At 43.8% G+C, this 19,635-nt stretch overlaps 1 long non-coding RNA gene across 2 annotated transcripts; it reads left to right on the forward strand.

Moving 5' to 3' along the window:
* Positions 1-2,835: 2,835 nt before the first annotated feature.
* LOC138822956 (uncharacterized) lies at positions 2,836-13,499 on the forward strand. Of its 2 annotated transcripts, XR_011370701.1 has the most exons (6): positions 2,836-2,918; positions 3,330-3,554; positions 7,349-8,416; positions 8,843-8,958; positions 11,801-11,954; positions 13,405-13,499. It is a non-coding gene; the product is annotated as an uncharacterized lncRNA (long non-coding RNA). The 2 variants fall into 2 exon arrangements; XR_011370700.1 differs by lacking the exons at positions 2,836-2,918; positions 3,330-3,554 and having other exon boundaries at positions 7,069-8,416.
* Positions 13,500-19,635: the final 6,136 nt, after the last annotated feature.

The following is a 19,635-nucleotide window of genomic DNA, read 5'->3' on the forward strand; positions in this document are numbered from 1 at the left end:
TAAGAGACCCCGAATAGCAAAAATGCTCCTCAACGGAAAGAACACTGCTGGAAGAATATCAATACCAAATTTCAAACTCTACTATAAAGCCATAGTAATCAAAACAGCTTGGTATTGGCATAAGAACAGACCTCAGGACCAATGGAATAGAATTGAAAACCCAGAAATGAACCTACAGACCTATAGCCATCTAATCTTCGATAAGGAAGCTAAAACAATAGAATGGAAGAAAGACAGCCTCTTCAGTAAATGGTGCTGGCAAAATTAGCTAACAACTTGTAGAAAACTAAAGCTAGATCCTTATATATTACCTTGCACCAGAATCAACTACAAATGGATCAAAGACCTCGAAGGCAAAGCAGACACTCTGAAAACATTACAGGATGGAATAGGAGAAACCCTAGGTCTCCTTGGCTCAGGCCGAAATTTTCTGAATAGAGACTCTGAAACACAACAAATCAAAGAAAGGTTGGACAAATGGGATTGCATAAAGTTGCAGAGCTTCTGCAAGGCAAAGGACATAGCTAGCAAGATCAATAGAAAGCCCACCGATTGGGCGAAGATCTTTAATAGCCATACAACAGACAAGGGTCTCATATCTAGAATATACCTGGAACTCAAAAAATTAAATCCCCCAACAACAAATCTTCAAAGAAACAACTGCCCAATAAATAAGTGGACTAAAGACTTACAGAGAAACTTCTCTGAAGAAGAAAGAAGGATGGCCAATAGACACATGAAGAAATGCTCAACCTCCCTAGCCATAACAGAAATGCAAATCAAAACAACATTGAGATACCACCTCTCCCCAGTTAGAATGGCTAAAATCAAGAACTCTAATAACAACAGATGCTGGAGGGGATGAGGACAGAATGGAACCTTATTGCATTGTTGGTGGGAGTGTAAACTTGTTCAACCAGTTTGGAAAGCAGTATGGAGGTTCCTCAAAAGACTCCACATAGAGCTCCCCTATGACCCAGCAATCCCACTTTTGGGCATTTACCCAAATGTTTACAAACAAGACCACACTAAAGCTACCAGCGCGACTATGTTTATTGCAGAATCATTTACTATAGCTAAGATATGGAACCAACCCAAATGCCCCTCAGTAGATGAATGGATCAAGAAAATGTTGTGTATATATATATACACAATGGAATTCTATGCCTCCATCAGAAAGAATGGCATTGCCCCATTTGTTAGGGAATGGAAAGGCTTGGAAAAAATTATATTAAGTGAAATAAACCAGGCCCAAAGAAACATAGGTCCCATGGTTTCCCTTATTTGCAATATCTAGTATATGTCTGAGTCAAGCAGAAAAGGTCAGATAAGGTGATGTTAGGGAAATGAACCCTAAGATATGTATTCAATTTTTTTTCTTTTATGCAATTGTTTCTAACACATTTATAAGATGATTTCTTTGTTGCTTTGTATGTCCCTCCCCCACAGTATAACCCCTGCTTTCACTGTATTTGATGTTGGTATAATTTGTAGAGGTGAAGGGGAAAAACAAATCATTTAACTAGGGATACAGGTGGAACCATTGCAACAATGAGATATACAAGTAGTTGTGTCCAAAACGAACTTGACAACTTTGGTGCCGGGGGGGGGGGGGGTGGGAGGGAGGATGAGCAGGGATGGAGGATGAGAAGGGATGGGAAGGGGAAACAAAGGCTACAATGCTTGATAAGAAATGTACTCATTATCTTGCCCATGTAATTGTAACCACTCTGTACAATATTTTCATAATAAAAAAAAAAAACCTGTGAGATATCTTGCCAGTGCTAGGTCATGCCTGCAATCCTAGCTACTCAAGAGACTGAGATTTGAGGATAGCAATTGAAAGAATGTCCAGACATGAAAGTCCATTAGATACTTATCTCCAATAAACCACCAAAAAACTACAAGTGGCACTGTGGCTCAAGTGGTAGTGTGCTAACCCATAGCTGAAGAACTGAGGGACAGCGCCCAGGTCCAGAGTTCAAGCTCCATGACCTATATATATATATATATATATATATATATATATATATATATACATACATACATATATATATGTATGTATGTATGTATACATATATACATATATTTATATGTATGAATAAATGACCTCTCAAGTAGAATAAACTTCAGGTCCATAAAATCGGAGTCTGCTTCTGAGATACTTATATTTCATATATGGTTTTTATTAGAACAGTTATATTAAAATTTGACACAACTGTACTAAAGATATAAAAGCAAATTACTTTTTTTCTGACCTGTGAGGGACAAATAAAGATTGAAAAAAAAACATGAAAAAAAAGTTACAAAGAAGCACAGGAAACCATACAAACTAGGAACAGAAATGAGAATGACAGATCTGGATAAAACTATCATTTAATCCTGGGTGTCTGGTCTCTTCTCATTTAGAAGCTGAGTTGAGTCATTACAAAGTCTCCAATCTCAGGGTAGGTTGTAATTAGATATAGACCATGTTAAGTGAAAAGGGCAGTGTTTTCACTTCTGCCCAAGGATAGGCTCCACTGAGAGATGTCCCCACCGTGGCCATCCTAGAATGCCTAGTCTCCAAGTAGGACAAGGGCCATTGGCCAATGTCCTCGTGGTCCTCACATGGTTGCCATGGTAGCAGTAGAAGCATCTGTGGATGGGCCCAGAATTCCTTGACAATGATCCTCCTGGCCCAAGTGCATAACTGCCGGTGGGTTTGCCCTGGGCTCTGATTGGCCCATTTTCTCACTGATGTCAATGGCCTGACTTCTGATTGGTCCAGTTCCTCCTGATGTCACAGGCCATTGTGAGGTATGCCCAGCAGGATACATAAGAGGCAATTGCCCTCCAACTCTGTCAGTTACAGCACTGGGAGCTTTTCCTTGGTGACCCGCTGGACTAAGTCAGAGCTACTTGGTTGCTTTCTTTGGGTATGGGGGTTGTGTTTGTCTTGTTTGGGTTTGGGGATTTCATTTACTAGTCTGGGGGTTGTATTTACTTGTTAGTTTACCTTTTCGTAAGATTTATTAGTTGGCAACTTCATTGAGATCATCTTAGGTAATAGTTAAGCTTGATCACTTGTCATCTCAGCTGAAAGATGGTAATGTACAACAAAGTCTCCTTTAGCTCTTCCCCCAAGAAGGAGTTGATCACTGTACAACTTGACAGAGATCATCGACTATGGCTGCTATGGCTATGTCAATCTGGCCCATCACCGCCTCACAGACACCACAGTGGTGGTCAAAGTTCTCTGAAAGAAAGAGCTGGAAAGCCATGAGATAGAAAATGAGGTGGCCTTTGTGAAAACTGTACGTCACCCACACATCATCTGATTATTCCAGGTGATGGAGAATGAAGACTGTGTGTACCTTGTCACTGAGCTGGCCACTCGGGGTCATCTCTTGAGGTGGATCAAAAAATCCTCCTCCAGCTACCTTTTAGAGTTTGAAGCCAGGAGGCTATTCAAACAGATCACGAGTGCTGTTGACTACCTTCATGAGAATGGAATTGCACACCTAGACCTGAAGGCCAACAACATCCTATTGGATGCCAATCTCAATGTCAAGGTCAGTGAATTTGGGCTGAGTGACAGGGTGACCTACACAAATGTTCCTACACAAAATGTTCGATGGGTACCAGGTGGACATTTGGGACTTAGGCGTGCTATTGTATGTGATGACAATGAGAAAGTTCCCATTTGAGGGGAGTAATATGGCTGACATAGGGTTACAAGTCCTAGAGGCCAGTACACTGTTCCCCTTCACCTATCTGCAAAGAGACAAGATCTCCTTTCTAAACTGCTGACTGTGGACTTCAATCTGAGGCCTGCTATTGAGGAGATAATGGAACACCCATGGCTGGCTCTAGGTGTGGGATTTGGCCTGCTTCCTGATGAGCCACTGCCTGGCAAGCTGGATCGCATTGTCAGAGTCATGTGTGACATGGGGTACAATGTAGCTGGCATTGAAAAGGCAATCCAGGACAGAGAATTCAATGAAGCCATGGGCACCTACCTGCTCATCCAAGAAAACTTAAAAGAGAATGCCAGAATTGTGGAATCAAAACTGATGCTTTTGGATAGTCCATCTGGCACAACTCCTGAGGACAATCCCACCACAACTCTCCCTCCACAAAGGAGAGCCAGCTTTTTTGCAGGACATAACGCCTTCAGCTTGTCCTCAGAATTTCAGTTACACAATGATGATGATCAGTTACCTCTCAATAAAACCCGAAGTGCCAGTCTGCTTGTCTTTCCTCTCTACTCCCTGCAGAGCTACAGTTCCAGCTTAATGTTGGGCCAGGATTCTTTTAGCTGCTTGACAGAATGGAGCATTCACACTCAGTGGAAAATGCCCTTCCCTCTGGGCAGCCTTAGGGGGAGGCCACAGCCCCCAGGTGGAATATTAGACAGGGCTGGAGGAGGGTGGCTAACAGGATAGTCACCATATTTCGCAGAATCTGCTGCTGTGTGAAGGCCCCAAAGTAATGTCCACAGATTGAAAGTAAAGCTGTCCCAGAGAAAGTGGTGCAGAACTCTGAAACAGCACAATTGAAAACCACCAAACTCAGACTTTCAGGGTGACTCTAACTGGGTTGTGGAAAATCTGAGAGGTGTGGATTTGAAGAGCTGCAGGAGGAGAAGGAGTCATGCAGAAAGTTCACACTGCAGAAGTCTCTGGCCAGCATGGCCAGGTTGTGTGACAAGTGCTAGGGGATTCTCCAGCTGGGATTCCTTCCCAAGAAAGGACACTGCACTGGCTTTCCAATGCTAAAAGATAAGCTGAAAGGTGATCTCAAGCTGCCTGTACTTTCTGAGCTGGCTAATTCCACATCGATCCCTTACTTGAGTATTGTCACTTCATTGAACAACCTTTCACATTTGTCCCTTGAACACTAAAGATGCTTTTGTCCCAAATGCTGCAGCAGGTCATCATCTCACCTTTTATGTATGTTGCTTGTCTGCCTATTTACTTTCTAGTTCATTTATTTAGGTTTAAAGTGAGACCCTTGATGCTATAGGAGCCCATGGATCTGAGGGGCAAGAGGCATCCTGGACTCTGCTTCTCTTTCAGCAGTCTTCAGGTGAAAGGGTACAACTCCTGAGCACACTAGGTACACTGGCTGGGTTGGAACATAAGAGCAAATCTTCACTGGGAATGGAGAGGGACCTGTCTCCATTCACCCCATACACTGTCAGTGGTTTCTGCCCCAACTTTCCTCCTATTCAATGCAGTTTTCTGTGGGTGTGATTTCTATCTAAACCTCATCATTATCCCAACATAATACCATCATCCAAGAATCCCTTATTTCAGACTTGTTTATTTGCTCACAGTCAAAGAGACCCTATTACCTAGACAGGTTGTTTGATTTGCAACTTCTCCCCCTCCCCAGGAGCCCCCATTTTCTTTAAGGGGAACCAGAATGTTGGGTTAGCTGTGTTTCAAATAAGAGAACAGTCTGAACAACCAGAGTTCCTGTTAGACTGGCAAAATATATGAAGTAGAATGATACCCCTTCCTTCAAGGTAGAGGTGAAGAAACCTGTGAAGGAGCAGGATTCCTGAGAAAGTATGGAGATACAGTGGTGCCTGTGGATGGATGCCTGGGTGGGCTTTGCTAGTGGGTGGACCTTGGCTGGGCTGACTGTTTCTGAGCATGAGCAGAAACTCGGTAAGATTGGATGTGGCCCTCGACCACTGCGTTATATGTGTTGGCTCAGCTACCGGGGGGGGGGGGGTTTAACAAGGGAGTGATGGGGAGCAGTTGGGCACACGTGGCCTTTGCTATTTGTGCTCTGAGTCAATAGGCTGAACCTGCAGAGCACACATGACATTTGTGGAAGGAAGTGAGCTGGAGCTCCTGGTAAATCAGATTCAGCTCAGGGCCATTTGGGAAGCAAATCTCCCCTCAAAGAATGAGATGGGATTCTGGTGGGCCAAAAGGAGGGGCCAAAGGACAGCCCAAGGAGGGCCAAAAGAGGGTAAAGGATGGGCACCTTATTGAAAGACAGGACTGACACTGATGCTGTATTACAACTCAGAGGAGGATGGCCAGGAAAGGAACTGAGGAATCCTGAACTCCACATGGACCAGTGTTTAGTGAAGAGGGTGGGTGGGGAGGGAAGTACTGTGAATTTCCTTGATTTCTCAATGCTTTTTCTTTTCTCTCCATGTTTGTTTGTTGTGTGTTTGTGTCTGTGCACCTGTACTGGCTCTGGGACTTGAACTCAGTGCTTTTCTCTCTGTCTCCTTTACTCTCTCTCCTTATCTTCCCCTTCTCAGCTCTCCACCCCATTCCATCTACCTTCCCTACTTTTCTTTCTCCCTCTTACATTCCTCGTATTCTTCCCCTTTCATTCTTCCCTCTCCTCTTCTCTTCCTATTTCCTCCTCCTGAAATCTTCCTGTTCCATTCGGTCTCCCTCTCTTCCTGCTCTTGAATCAGTCTCTGACAATGTTTGTTTCTCTGTCTCTCCTCTCTCTGTCTCTCTCTTTCTCTCTTTCAGTTTGTATGGTCATAGCTGGTTCTCTACCACTTGAGTCATACCTCCCGGCTTTCATTTCTCTAGTTAATTGAAGATGGAATTTCCTAGAATTGCTGTATCTGTAATCTTACAGGTGAACTTGTGGGATAGCTAGGATTACAGGCAAAAGCCTCCAGCATCAGGCAAACACATTAGACTTTGTTAGTTTGGTGTAGCAGAGGTTGTTTTCTCAGTTATTATGAAAGGGATTTGTGTACTTATGTAAGGGACAGCTGTGTGAGGGACACCTTACAAATGGTTGTGGAAGGAAGGGGGTGGTGGCATAGTGTGCAAATGGACAGGGAGGAAGGGACATGTGCACTGCACAAAGGGTCAGCGCTGAATGTTCTATTTTGGTAGAGATTCTGGGAGTCTCCTGAGAGGCCCCCAGCTGACACCCGCTTCCCCAGAGCACAAGGTTGTGGGCATGATGCTTCCTTTCCCCTGGCAGTTCCAAGGGGAAGTGTCTAGGCCTCATGGAAGAGTAGACCCTAATTTTTCTGCTGAGGAAACTGGCATGCTGGGGGAGCTGATGTTCAAATATTCAACTATTCTTTTTTTGTGGGGGGGGTCCGGTCGTGGGGCCTGAACTCAGGCCTAGGCACTTTCTCTCAGCTCTTCAGCTCAAGGCTAGTGCTCCACCACTTGAGCCACAGCACCACTTCCGGCTTTTTTCTTTTTGCTGAGGAATCGAACCCAGGGCCTCATGCATGCAAGGCAAGCGTTCTACCACTGAGCCACCTTCCCAGCACAAATATTCAACTATTCTAAATGTCACATCTCCATTTTAGGAATCACAAAGTGAATGAATTAAAATAAATTCCCTTCCTTTCACCTAGAGGTGGTGAAGGAACAGGAGACCTGAGAAAGCATGCCTATATAATGGTGCCTGTTGATGGACCCTGTCTGAGCTGACTGCCTTCCCACATGAACAGAAATCCGGTGAGAGTGGATGTGAGCCTTCATCACTGTGATGTTTGTTTTGGTTCAGCCAGGGCACTATATTTGCACAGAGAGTCAGTGCTGAGGGCCCATGCTGCCCTTGGGTGACAATGTGGGATGGGGAGGACTTGGGCACAGCAGGCCTTTGCTATGAGGGGACTGGACTCAGAGGGCTGAGCCTGCACTGCATAATGATGAGATTTGCAGAAGGAAGGCTGTGGCTCCTTGTAGACCAGTGGTGCCGCTCAGGGGTATTTAGGGAACAGAACTCTTCTCAAAGAATGAGATGGGTTTCTGGTGAGAGAAGCAGTGAGGCCAGAGTGGTCATATAGCAGGCATCTTGGTGATAGACAGTGTTGACATTGATGCTGAAGGAGAGCTGAGAGGAGGAAGCTAAGGACTCTTGTACTCTGGATGGAACCATCTTCAGTGAAGAGGAGGGTGGGCAGGGAAGTAATGTTGATTTCCATCTTGTCTCAGTCCTTTTGTTTTATTTACTTTCTTTTTGTTTGTTGTATGCATGTGTTTGTGAGTGTGTGCTGGTACTGGCACTTGAACTCAGTGATTTTCTCTTTCTCTGTCTCCTTTGCTGTCTCTTTTTTCTTTCCATTGCCTGTCTCTCTCCCCTTTTCCAGCTAACTTCCCTCCAGGTCATTCATCTTCTCCTCTTCTTCCCCTTTCCCTCTTCTCTTGTTCTGTTTCCTCTCTCTTCCTCTGCCTCAAATCTTTTTCTCTCCTACCCCTCTATATCTTTCTCTTTGAGTTTGCATGTTCATAGCTGGTGCTCTACCACTTGAGTCACTTGAGTCCAAGCCAACATTTTTCTTCTTAATTGAAAATGGAGTATGCCCAGGATGGCTTTAACTGTGATCTTCTGAGCATCAGCTTCTGGGAGAACTATGATTACAGGCATGATCCACCATCAGCAGCAATGCTTCTGACCTCGTTAACCTGGTGTTGCACAGGTTTGTTTCTCTGATTGAGAAAAGGGATTTAGGTACTTATCTGAGGGCTGTCCATCAAGGTGTAAGAGACAGCTTGAAAATGGTAGGGGAAGGAAAGGGTTGATGGATTTTGGGGCAGAATGGACAGGGAGAAAAAAACGTGCATGGTGCAAGTATGTCAGCACAGAGAGAAGTCAGAGGTTTTGTAGAGAACCTATGCATCCGCAGAGTCCTCCCACTGACACCCCCTTCTCCAGAACACCAGGCTTTGATCAGTTCTTATTTGAGGTCTTTAGGCCTCATGGAAGAATACCAGAGCCCAATTTTTTTCCTTAGCGAATCATCTTGCTAGGAGAACAGAGTTTCAAGTCTGAGAACATTCTGAACATCCAGAGCCCATTCTGAATGACAAAAATGTATGAATTAAATACTTTTCCTCCTTGTCAGCAAGAGGTGGAGAAACCTGTGAATGAGCAAGAGACCTAAGGAAGTATGAAGATATAGTGGTGCCTGTGGATGGACCCTGCCTGAGATGACTGCATCTGGACGTGAGGGAAAATTCGGTAAGATTGGATATGTCCTTCCAGCACTGGGTTATTTGTATTGGTTTAGCCAGGGCCATGAGATTTCCACAGAGAAGGTTTGGTGCAAGCTCCTGCTGTCTGCCCTTGGGTGACAAGTGTGTGATAGAGAGGATTTGGGCACACCTGGCTTTTGCTATGTGTGCACTGATGTGAGGAGGCTGAGCCTGTAGAGAAAACTGATGAGATTTTCAGCAGGAGGTGGACGGGAGCTCCTGTTGGATCAGTGGTCCAGCTCAGGGCTATTCGAGTGCATATCTCCCCTGAAATAGCAAAATGGGATTCTGGTGAGAGACCAAATAAGGGCTCCATGAGGGAAAAGATGCGTACAGGGTAAATGACTGGGTGGACACTAAATGTAAAGGAGAAGTGACAGGAGGCAGGTTAAGAAGGGAGCTGAGGAATCCTGAATTCCACATGGGCCGTTCTTCAGTGAAGAAGGTGGGTGGGAAGGAATTACTGTTGATTTGTAAGATGGCTTTAATTTTTTCCTTTTGTATGTTTGTTGTGTGTATGTGTTTGTGAGTGTGTGCTGCTACATCTCAGTGCTTTTATTCTTATGCTGTTTCCTTTCCCTTCTCTGTCCTCTCTCCACTTTTCTCACCTTCCCCCTGCCTTGCCCCGCCATCTCCCTTCCCTTGTTTTCATTCCTCCCATACCTACTCCTATTCTACTTCTCCTGTCCCTCTACTTGTTCTCCTACCCTCTACCATTTCCTCTCCCTCTCTTCCTGCTCTTAAATCTGTCTCACTCTCTTTCCCTCCCCCTCCCTCACTCCTTCTCTCTCTACACATCTCTCCCTCTTTCCCTTTCTCCTTCTCTGTCTTTCTCTTTCTTCTCTCAGTTTTCATGGATATGTCTGGTTCTCTTCTGTTTGAGTCACGCTTCCAGGCTTGCATTTCTCTAGTTACTTGAAGATGGTATCTTCCCAGCCTTGCTGTAAATGCAGTCTTCAAGTTGTCAACTTGGGAGATAGGTAGGATTACAGACAAGAGCCTACAGCATCAGGGAATGCAATTGACTTTGTTAATCTGGTGTGGCAAAGGTTGGTTTCTCTATTTTGAAAGGGTATTTGTGTATTTATGTGAGGGACAACTGTGTATGGTTCACCTTACAAATGGTTGTGGAAGGAAGGCAGTGATGGGTTGGTGTAAATGGACAGGGAAGGATGACTTTTTTGGAATCACAAAGTGATTAAAACATACTCCCCTCTTTTCAGCTAGAGGTGATCAAGGAACAGGAGACCTGAGGAATTATAGAGATAAACTGGGGCCTATGGAAGGACATAGCCTGGATGGACTTTGGTTGTGGATGGACCACACCCATGGATGGACCCTGCATGGGATGACTGCCTTCCCACAAGAAAAAAAATTGTTAAGATTGAATATGAGCCTTCACACTACAATATTTGTATTGGTTCACCTAGGGCATTTAGAATTGCACACAGAGGCAGTGCTGAGGACTGATGTTGCCTTTGGGTAACAAGTGTTTGATGGGGAGGAGTTGGGAAAATCTGGCCTTTTCTATGTGTACAATAGGTCAGGAGGCTGAACCTGCAGAGGAGACTAATGAGTTTAGCAGCAAGAGGAGGGCTGGGGCTCCTGGTGGATCAGTGGTACTGCTCAGGGCTCTTTGGGGAGAGCAGATCTCCCATGAAAGAACAAAATGGGATTCTGGTGAAAAATTCAATGAGTGCCACAAGAGGGAAAAGATGGGTACATGAGAAATGACAGGGTGGACACTAAATGTAAAGGAGAAATGACAGGAGCTGAGGAATCCTGAATTCCACATGGACCATTCTTCAGTGAAGAAGTGGGGTGGGAGAGAATTACCATTGATTTCCATGATTTCTCAATCCATTTTCTTTTATTTTTTCAGTTTTGTTTGTTGTGTATATGTGTTTGTGAGTGTGTGCTGGTACATCCATGCTTTTTTCTTATGCTCTGTTTCCTTTCCTTCTCTGTACTCTCTCCACTTTTCTCACCTTCCCCCTTCTGCCCTCTCTCTTAACCTTGTTTTTATGCCCCCCATAACTACTCCTACTCTATTTCCCCTGTCCCTCTTCTTATTCTTCTCATGCCCTCATTCTCATTCCCTCTTCTCATGCCCTCTTCTCATTCCCTCACCTTCTCTTCCTGCTCTCTGGTGTTCCTTATCTCTCCCCTTCTCCCTCTCTGTCTTTCTCCCTTTTTTTCTTTCTCTTTCAGTTTTCATGGTCATGTCTGATTCACTGCTTGAGTCACACTTCCAGGTTTGCATTTCTCTACTTAATTTTCCCAGACTTGCTGTAAATGCAGTCTTCTAGGTGGCAATTTGTGGGATAGGTAAGATCACAGGCAAGAGCCTACAGCATCAGAGAATGCATTGGGCTTTGTTAGTCTGGTACGGCAAAGGTTTCGTTCTCTCATATGAAAGGGATTTGTGTACTTTTCTGAGGAACCACTGTGTGAGGGTTACCTTACAAATCGTTTTGGGAGGAAGAGGATGGTGGGTTGGTGTAAATGGACAAGGAAGGTTAACTTGTGCACTGTACAAGTGCATTGAAAGGTGTTAGAGTCTTAGTAGAGATTCTATGAGTCCCCAGAGAGGCCCACAGATGACTCCCCATTTCCCAAAACAGCAGGCTTTGGGCATGGTTCTTCCTTTCCCCTGGCAGTTCCCAGTTAAAGACTAAGCCACATAGAGGAATTCAGAGCCCAGTTCTTCCCCTTACAGAACCAAAGATCTAACTTAGCCAAGTTTTAATATTTGAACATTCTGAAATCAAGAGTTCAATTTTGGAATGACCGAGTGTTTGAATTAAAATACATTCCCTTCCTTTCAGGTAGAGGTGGTCAAGGAACAGTTCAACTGAGGAAGCATGGTGATCTACTGTGCATGTGGATGGATGGGGCTGGATGGACTGGGGTTGTGGATAGATCACACCTGTGGATGGACCCTGCGTAGGATGGCTGGCTTCCCACAAGAACAGAAATTCAGTAAGATTGAATATGAGCCTTCACTACTAGGATATTTGTATTAGGTCAGCCAGGGCATTAGATTTGCACACAGAGGCAGTGCTGAGGAGTGATGCTGCCTTTGGGTGACAAGTGTGTGATGGGGAGGGGTTGGACACACTTGGTGTTTTATATGTGTACACTGGGTCAGGAGGCTGAGACTGCAGAGCAGACTGATGAGATTAACATCAAGAAGGAGGGTTGGGGTTCCTGGTGGATCAGTGGAAATGCTCAGGGGTATTTGTGGAACAGAACTCTTCGAAAAGAATGAGATGGGTTTCTGGTGAGAGAAAAAATAAGGGCCAAAATAGGCCAAATAATGGGTACCTGGTGCAAGACAGGGTTGATACTGATGCTGCAGGAGAGCTGAGAGCAGGAATGTAAGGAATCCAGAACTCCTCACCAATCAGTTTTCAGTGAAGGGTGGGTGGGGAGGGAAGTACTGTTATGTCCATTATTTTTCCATACTTTTTATTGTCTTTCTTTTAGTTTATCATGTGTATGCATTTGGGAGTGTGCTGGAAGTAAGGCTTGAAGTTTGTTCTTTTCTCTTTCTGTCTCCTTTCCCTCTGTGTCCTTTCCTTGCAGCCTCCTTCTACTGTCTGTCATCTCTCTTATGCCCACATTCCTTGACTTCCCCTACTCTCCTCCTTCTAATCATTTTTTCTCCATTTTCCATTCCTTCTAACGAGCTCCTTTCTCCTGAATCTGTTTCTCTGTCTTTATGTATGTGTGTATGTATGTATTTTTCTCTGTTATTCTCTCTGTTCATTTGAGTTCTCTTTCTCCATCCCTCTCTCTCCCTCCCTCAGTTTCTCTCTCTTGGCCATGGGCATGTTTCTCTCTAGTATTCTCCCAGTGGAGTCACACCTCTAGGTCTGATATTTCTACTGCGTTGGACATGGAGTCTGCCCAAGCTGGCTTTATCTGAAATCTTCTCAGTGTCAGCATGTGAAATAATTAGGGTTACACACATGAGCCTTCAGCCTTCAGTTGGTTTCTTTGTTTTTACAAAGGAATTTGTGTACTTGTGTGAGGGACAACTTACAAATGTTTGGGGAAGGAAAGGGTGTTGGTTTGGGCTGCAAGTGGAGAATGGACAGGTAGAGAATTACATTTTCACAGTGCTAGGGGGTCAGCCCTGAGAGGTGTCTGATCTTAGTAGAGATCCTGTGAGTCCCCAGAGAGGCCCTCAGCTGACACCCCCTTCCCAGAGCACCAGGCTTTGGGCATGGTGCTTCCTTTCCCCTGGCAGTTCCCAGGGGAAGCCTATAGGTCTCATGGAAGACTAGTAGGGCATGATTTTTGTCCTCATGGAACCACAGTGGGGAGAAAACTGAGTTTCAAATATTAGAACACTCTAAACTTGCAAAGGTGATGTCTGACATTACAAAGTATACAAAATAAAACATTTTTTCTTCCATTCAACTAGAGGAGAGAAGCCTTGGAAGGAAGCAAGACACCTGAGAAACCATGGAGTTACAATGGTACCTGTGGATGGACCCTTCCTAGGACATAGAGAAATTTGGTAAGACTGAATATGACCCTTTGCCCCAGGATTATTTTGCTGATTCATCCACAGGCATCAGACTTTCCACACAGAGGTACTGCTGAGGGCTGATGCTACCCTTGGGAGACAAGGGTGTGATGGGGAGGAGTTGGGCACACCTGGTCTTTGCTATGTGTGCACTGGGGTCAGGAGGCTGAGCTAGCAAAGCCAACTGAGGAGGAATTCACGAGGAGATGGGCTACAGCTCTCGTCAAATCAATGGCCCAGCTCAGGGGTATTTGAGGAGAAGAGCTCAGATCAAAGAATGAGATGGGTTTCTGGTGAGGGAAGCAATGTAGGCCACATTGGGCAAAGGATGGGCAGCTTGCTGATAGACAGAGATGGCAGTGATACAGAAGGAGAGATTTGCGGAGGAAGCTAAGGAATCCCGAAGTCCTTAAGGAGCAGTGTTCAGTGAAGAGGCTGGGTGGGGATGGAAATATTGTTGATTTTCATAATGTCTCAGTGTTCTTTCTTTTCCTTTTTCCTTTTTGTGTGTTTTTCTGAGTATGTGCTGGTACTGGGCTGGCTATCAGTGCTTTTTTTCTCGTCTTTCTGTTCCTTCTCCTTCTCTTTCATCTCTTCCCTTTTCCCATTGTTTCTTGCTTTACCATCTCTCTTCCATCCTCTTCTTCCACCACATACCATCTCCTACTGCACTTCCCCTTCCCTTCTTCCCCTCACCTCCTGCTTCCATTTCCTCTCCCTCTCCATCTGGTCTTGAGTCAGTCTCTAACCCTGTCATTTTCTCTGTCTCTCCTCTTTGTCACTCTATTATTCTCCTTTTTGTGCTTTATTTATTTGATTATTTATTTGATTAGTATTTATTTTTGGTCATGGGGCTTGATGTCTGGGTCTGAGCACTGTCCCTGAGCTCTTCAGCTCAAGGTAAATGGGTCTACAACTTGAGCCATAGCACCGCTCTGGATTTCTGGTGGTTAATTAGAGATAAGTATCTCATGGACTTTCCTGCCAGGGCTGGCTTTAAACCTTGATCCTCAGATCTCAGCCTCCTGAGTAGGTAGGATTATAGGTGTGAGTCACCTGCACCTGGTGAGTCACCATGAACATGATGTACAGAGGGGTTATATAAAAGAGTGCATTTCTCTCTGGGTGCTGGTGCATCCTAGTTACTCAGCCTTAGGATCATAATTCCAAGCCAGCCCAGGCACAAAAGTCCTTATAAGACTCTTATCTCCAATATCCACTCAAAAATTTAAAGGAATCATGGCTCAAGTAGTAGAACAGTAGCCTTGAGCCATAGAGGATCAGGGACAGTGGCCAAGCCCTGAGTTCAAGCCCCACAACTGACAAAAAAAAGAGTGTATTTGTTTTTAAAGATTGTTATCCCTTCCCTCGCTCTGTCATTGCCACTCAAAAGTTGTATTGTTCATTTTCACCATAGGGTCTAGTAAGTAGTGCTGATCTAATCCATTATTCTGATTTATACCCCTTCCTCTTCACCCTATCACTTTCCCTCTCCCTGTTCCACGCTCCCATGCTTCTTTTTACTTTCATGATCTTTTTAAACTGTCCTTTGTTTTCTTTTTTTCTAATTTATATAGTGAGAGAGTATTTGCTTTTGTGAGACTAGATTATTTCATTTAACAAGATAACCTTTCATTCGATCTATTTTCTAGCAAAGGAAGAGAATTCTACTCTGTTTATGGCTAAGTAATACTCTGTTGCCTATATAATATTTGATATAATGTCTATAAGTATGTTATACTAATGTATTTAGTATATTTCTTTAAGGGGGGATCTGGTCGTGGGGCCTGACTCTGGGCCTGGGCGCTGTCCCTCAGCTTTTCAGCTCAAAGCTAGCACTCTACCACTTGAGCCACAGCTCTACTTCCGGCTTTTTTCTTTTTGCTTATCGGGTACTGAGGAATCGAATCTAGGGCCTCATGCATGCAAGGCAAGCGCTCTACCACTGAGCCACTATCCCAGCCCCTGTATTTAATATCTTTATGTTTATTTATCCTTGTGATGATGGTCATTGAGGCTATATTCATGATTTGATTGTTGTGTACAATGCTAATATAGTTGTGAGTACAAAAATAGCTCTGTGGTAAGTTCTTATTAGTATGTAGCCATCGTATGGCTGTATTGTATGGAAAATTTCATTTCATGAGGCATTTCCCTGCTGATTTCCATTGTCATGAACAAATACATTCCTACCAGTATCCTGGCTACATTTATTATCTCTTTTCTGGAGATAGAATGTCTATACTCATATATTCCTTCATGCAATATTTTTCTGTTGTTGTACAAAATTATGTGGTTTATTATGACACTTCTACACACACACACACACACACACACACACACACACACACACACACACACACACAGAACATTTTGATCCTATTGTCCCCTCATCACCTTCCCTTGTCTCCACTTCATACTTATCTGATTCTTCCTCCACAAAATGGTCTCTCAATTAGGTTCCTATCTTTTCATTGAACTTATCAATCTAGATTCTACATAGGAGAAAAATATGTGATATTTTCTGTCTGCCTTACTTTAACATGATGATAGCCAGTTTAATTCATTTTCCTGCATATGTCATATAATTTCATACATATTTATGGCTGAAGTAATACTCCATTGTATTAGCATGCACCTTTTTTTATCCATTCATCTGTTGATGGGCACTTAGGCTGACGTACAACAACTCTTCACAAAGGGACAAAGGCCAAGCACACCTTTTGGTGGGGAGATGCAAAATCCACTCTTGAAGATAAGTGGGCTTTTGGGTTTTTTCCTTGTTGTTAGTATTGGGGCTTGAAGTCAGAGCACCTTGTGTGTTTTGTTGTTGTTGTTATTGTTAGTACTAGGGCTTGAACTCAGAGCTTGGTGCTCTTTCTTACCCTATACCCACTCAATACTGGTGCTCTATCACTGCAGCCACACCTCTATTTCTAGCTTTCTACTGATTGATAAGAATTAATACATCCCTTTGATTTGTCGACGTAGGCAGGCTTTGAACCTCAATCTTCAGATCTCAGTCTCCTGAGTACCTAGATTATAGGTGTGAGCAACCAGTATCAGGCTCACGAGAATGTGTGTTTATGGGTTTATTTATTTTTATGTAGTTGTGTAAAGGAGTTTCAATTCCACAAGGTAGATTATGAATGTAATGCATCATGATCAAAGTCACCTTTCCATCCTTCTATGCTGTCTTTCCCCATGATGTGAGTTTTGTGATCAGATAATATCCTTTTACTTTTCAGCAAAAGGCTTTTAGGGAGGATGGCTTATGCCCTGTCTTTTGACAATGCTTATTCCTTGATTCCTTGTCTTTTGTACTGTCCTTTTATAAACAGAAGAATTAGGTTGTCTCTCGCTATCCTCTGAAATTTGTCACAAGTATTGAAATTCTCTGGTTTACAGAGAATTCACCCACTTTGTCCCTTTACCCACTTTGTCTCTCAGTCTTGTAAGTTCATGGTACCCCAAATAGTTCATCCAGCTTCCCTGAACTTCAGACCTATAGAACTAAAGTTCTTTTTTAGGCCTGTGATCGAAATAATTTCTCACATTTTCTTAAAAGAAATGTTCTCATTTCCTGCCTTATGAAATGATAATCCCTCTGTACAACACTTTAAAATTCAATGTGTGACACACACACACACACACACACACACACACACACACACACACATTCCTGAGAGAAAATAATATTTCTGGTGCCACCATAGGCCTGTAAGTATACCTGTTGGTAAAAGAGAAAATACTAGGTTACTAGGACTACCCTTGGTACAAGAATCCACTTCTGCACTAATTCTCCTCACTTGGAAACTCCTCACTTGGCCACTGCATAGGTTAAAGGATCTGGCCTTCACTATGATATGTATGGGATTATCTCTGGTTTCTGTTTTAACCTCACAAGAATTTGGCAGTAGTCACAACTTGCAGAGTGCTGAATTTGAGGAACAGAAATGTGAAACCAAACTTTAAGCTTCTCTTTCCATCAGCAGAGCCATTTCCAGGAATCAAAATGTCTGGAAGGCACATTGGCAAAGTTTGCCTGTGCATTTGTGATTGGTGAGAAGACGAGATGGCAACCCAGGTAGGGGTGCATCTTCTCAGTGACTAAAGAAGTCGCTTCAACTAGAGCATGGCTTTAGGCAGACCCCGTACTTTATACCCACGATTCATGTCTTGCCCACCTCTCAGCAGCTCCCTTCTTCTGTTCATCCTGAGCTGTCCCACACATTGCCCCATACAGAGACTTAGTGTCTCCCCCTCCCACCCCTTCTAACCACAATCCTCAGATTTCAGGCCCCTGTGTAGTGTCTGGCCTCATATAAGATATATCTCCTATTAAACACCAAGAAATGAAAAAAAGCCAAAAGCTGATTTGTGGAGCCTAGCCTTGAGCAAAATATCTCAGGGATATTAACTGGGCCCTGAATTCAAGCCCTATGACCAGCACCAAACAACAAAAAAAGCTCAAGTGGTTGAGCTGTGGCTCAACGTGTGAAGCCCGCTTGCCTGTTTAAAAACAAGAACCCTCAAGGAGAGACACTAGGACTTTAAGAATGAGATATGAATCCTGCACTGAAAAAATGAAACAAACAAAAGACCCAGAATAAATGAAAATGCAGGCAAGAAAAAGAGCCAATTAAAGGTTTTGAAACTAGCACCAGCATGAAAGTCCATGAGACTTGTTTGAATGTGTGCCAGTCATGCACTTGAACTGGAGTGTTTTGCTCCTGGCTAGGAGTCTACTACTCCTAGTAGTTAATTGGAGATGAGTCTTATGGACTTGCCTGCCCGAGCTGGCCTCGAACAGCAATCCTCAGGCTTCAAGCTTCTGTGTAGTGCCTTTGGCTTCCCATAGGACTCTTATCTCTTCTTAAGGACCAGAAAATAGACAAACAGAAAAAGTCATGGGGGGAAATGTCAAATTGTAGGAGCTGCAAACCTTGAGGAAGAAAAACAACTAAACTGTTAAGAAGTGAAGGAGAAAGGATGGAAATAGACCAGACTCAATCTTCCACGGGCAATGACTATTAATTGAGATAGAGCAGCGAGGAACAGCCTTCCCACAGGCTTGGAGACTGTGTGTCAGAGCTGGGACAGGAGCTAGGTTTTATGAAGTCTGAGCAAGGAGGCAGCTAATGAAATAGCCACTAGGTCAAAGGCGGGGTGGGTAGGCCCACAGTGGTGGAATGCTCACAGCTGGGCTTAGAGTGATTGTCCTGCTGGAGTCAGGCAGTCGGCACTTATCTTTGGTGGGTTGCTGGTATCTGTATGCACCTGGGAAAATAGGGGGGGAATCAATCCTTCATATTCCATCTTTGGATACATAAAAAGAATTGTGCTGAGAAGGGAGCAACATGTTATAGCAAGAACAAAGCAGAGTCTTATCACAAACAAAAATAGTGGGCAGGAAGTGAGTTCAAGCCCTGGGGCCAGCACCATAAAAATAAAAAAGGCAGAATTTCACCTGTGGCTAAAGCTGTAAATCCAGTAACCTTGAGGGGTAAAAAATTAGTACAAATTGCAGGCCATGATTCCAAACCCTAGCACTAGCTCCTAAAATTTTAACATTTTTAAAAAGTCAAAATTTCTGCTTTGGCTTAAATTGTAGATTCTGCTATTCTTGAATTTAAAAAAAAAACTTAAAAATGAATAGGATGGTCAGGCCCTCACTTCAAGCCCTGCAAGTGACAAAGTGGCAGAGCAGAAGTCACTCCATCTGAGCATGAGTAATGAGCTCCCTCTTTAAGACAAGGAATGTCTTACATAAGGTCTTAAACCCCTTTACAATCTCAGCATGTCGGATTGTGGCAGGCAAGACCTGGTCTTGAGTGCAAACTTATGGTGATTCAGAAGTAGAAAGAAGTCCACTGGCCACACAGGCTGGTTGTTTTACTTTTTCAGTGCAGGTTTTATGTCTTATTCTTAAAGGCCTGGTGTCTCTCCTTGAGGGTTGTTGTTTTTCAACAGACAAGCAGGCTTCACACGTTGAGCCACAGCTCAACCACTTGAGCTTTTTTTTTGTTGTTTGATGCTGGCCATATGTCATGCTGTTGAAAACTATGGAGAAAGGGGGATATTGACATAGTGATGGGACCATAGATGGCCTCAAATACACTCAGC

Source organism: Dipodomys merriami, unplaced genomic scaffold, assembly GCF_024711535.1.
Source record: "Dipodomys merriami isolate MVZ:Mamm:240054 unplaced genomic scaffold, mDipMer1.0.p SCAF_1194, whole genome shotgun sequence".
NCBI lineage: Eukaryota > Metazoa > Chordata > Mammalia > Rodentia > Heteromyidae > Dipodomys > Dipodomys merriami.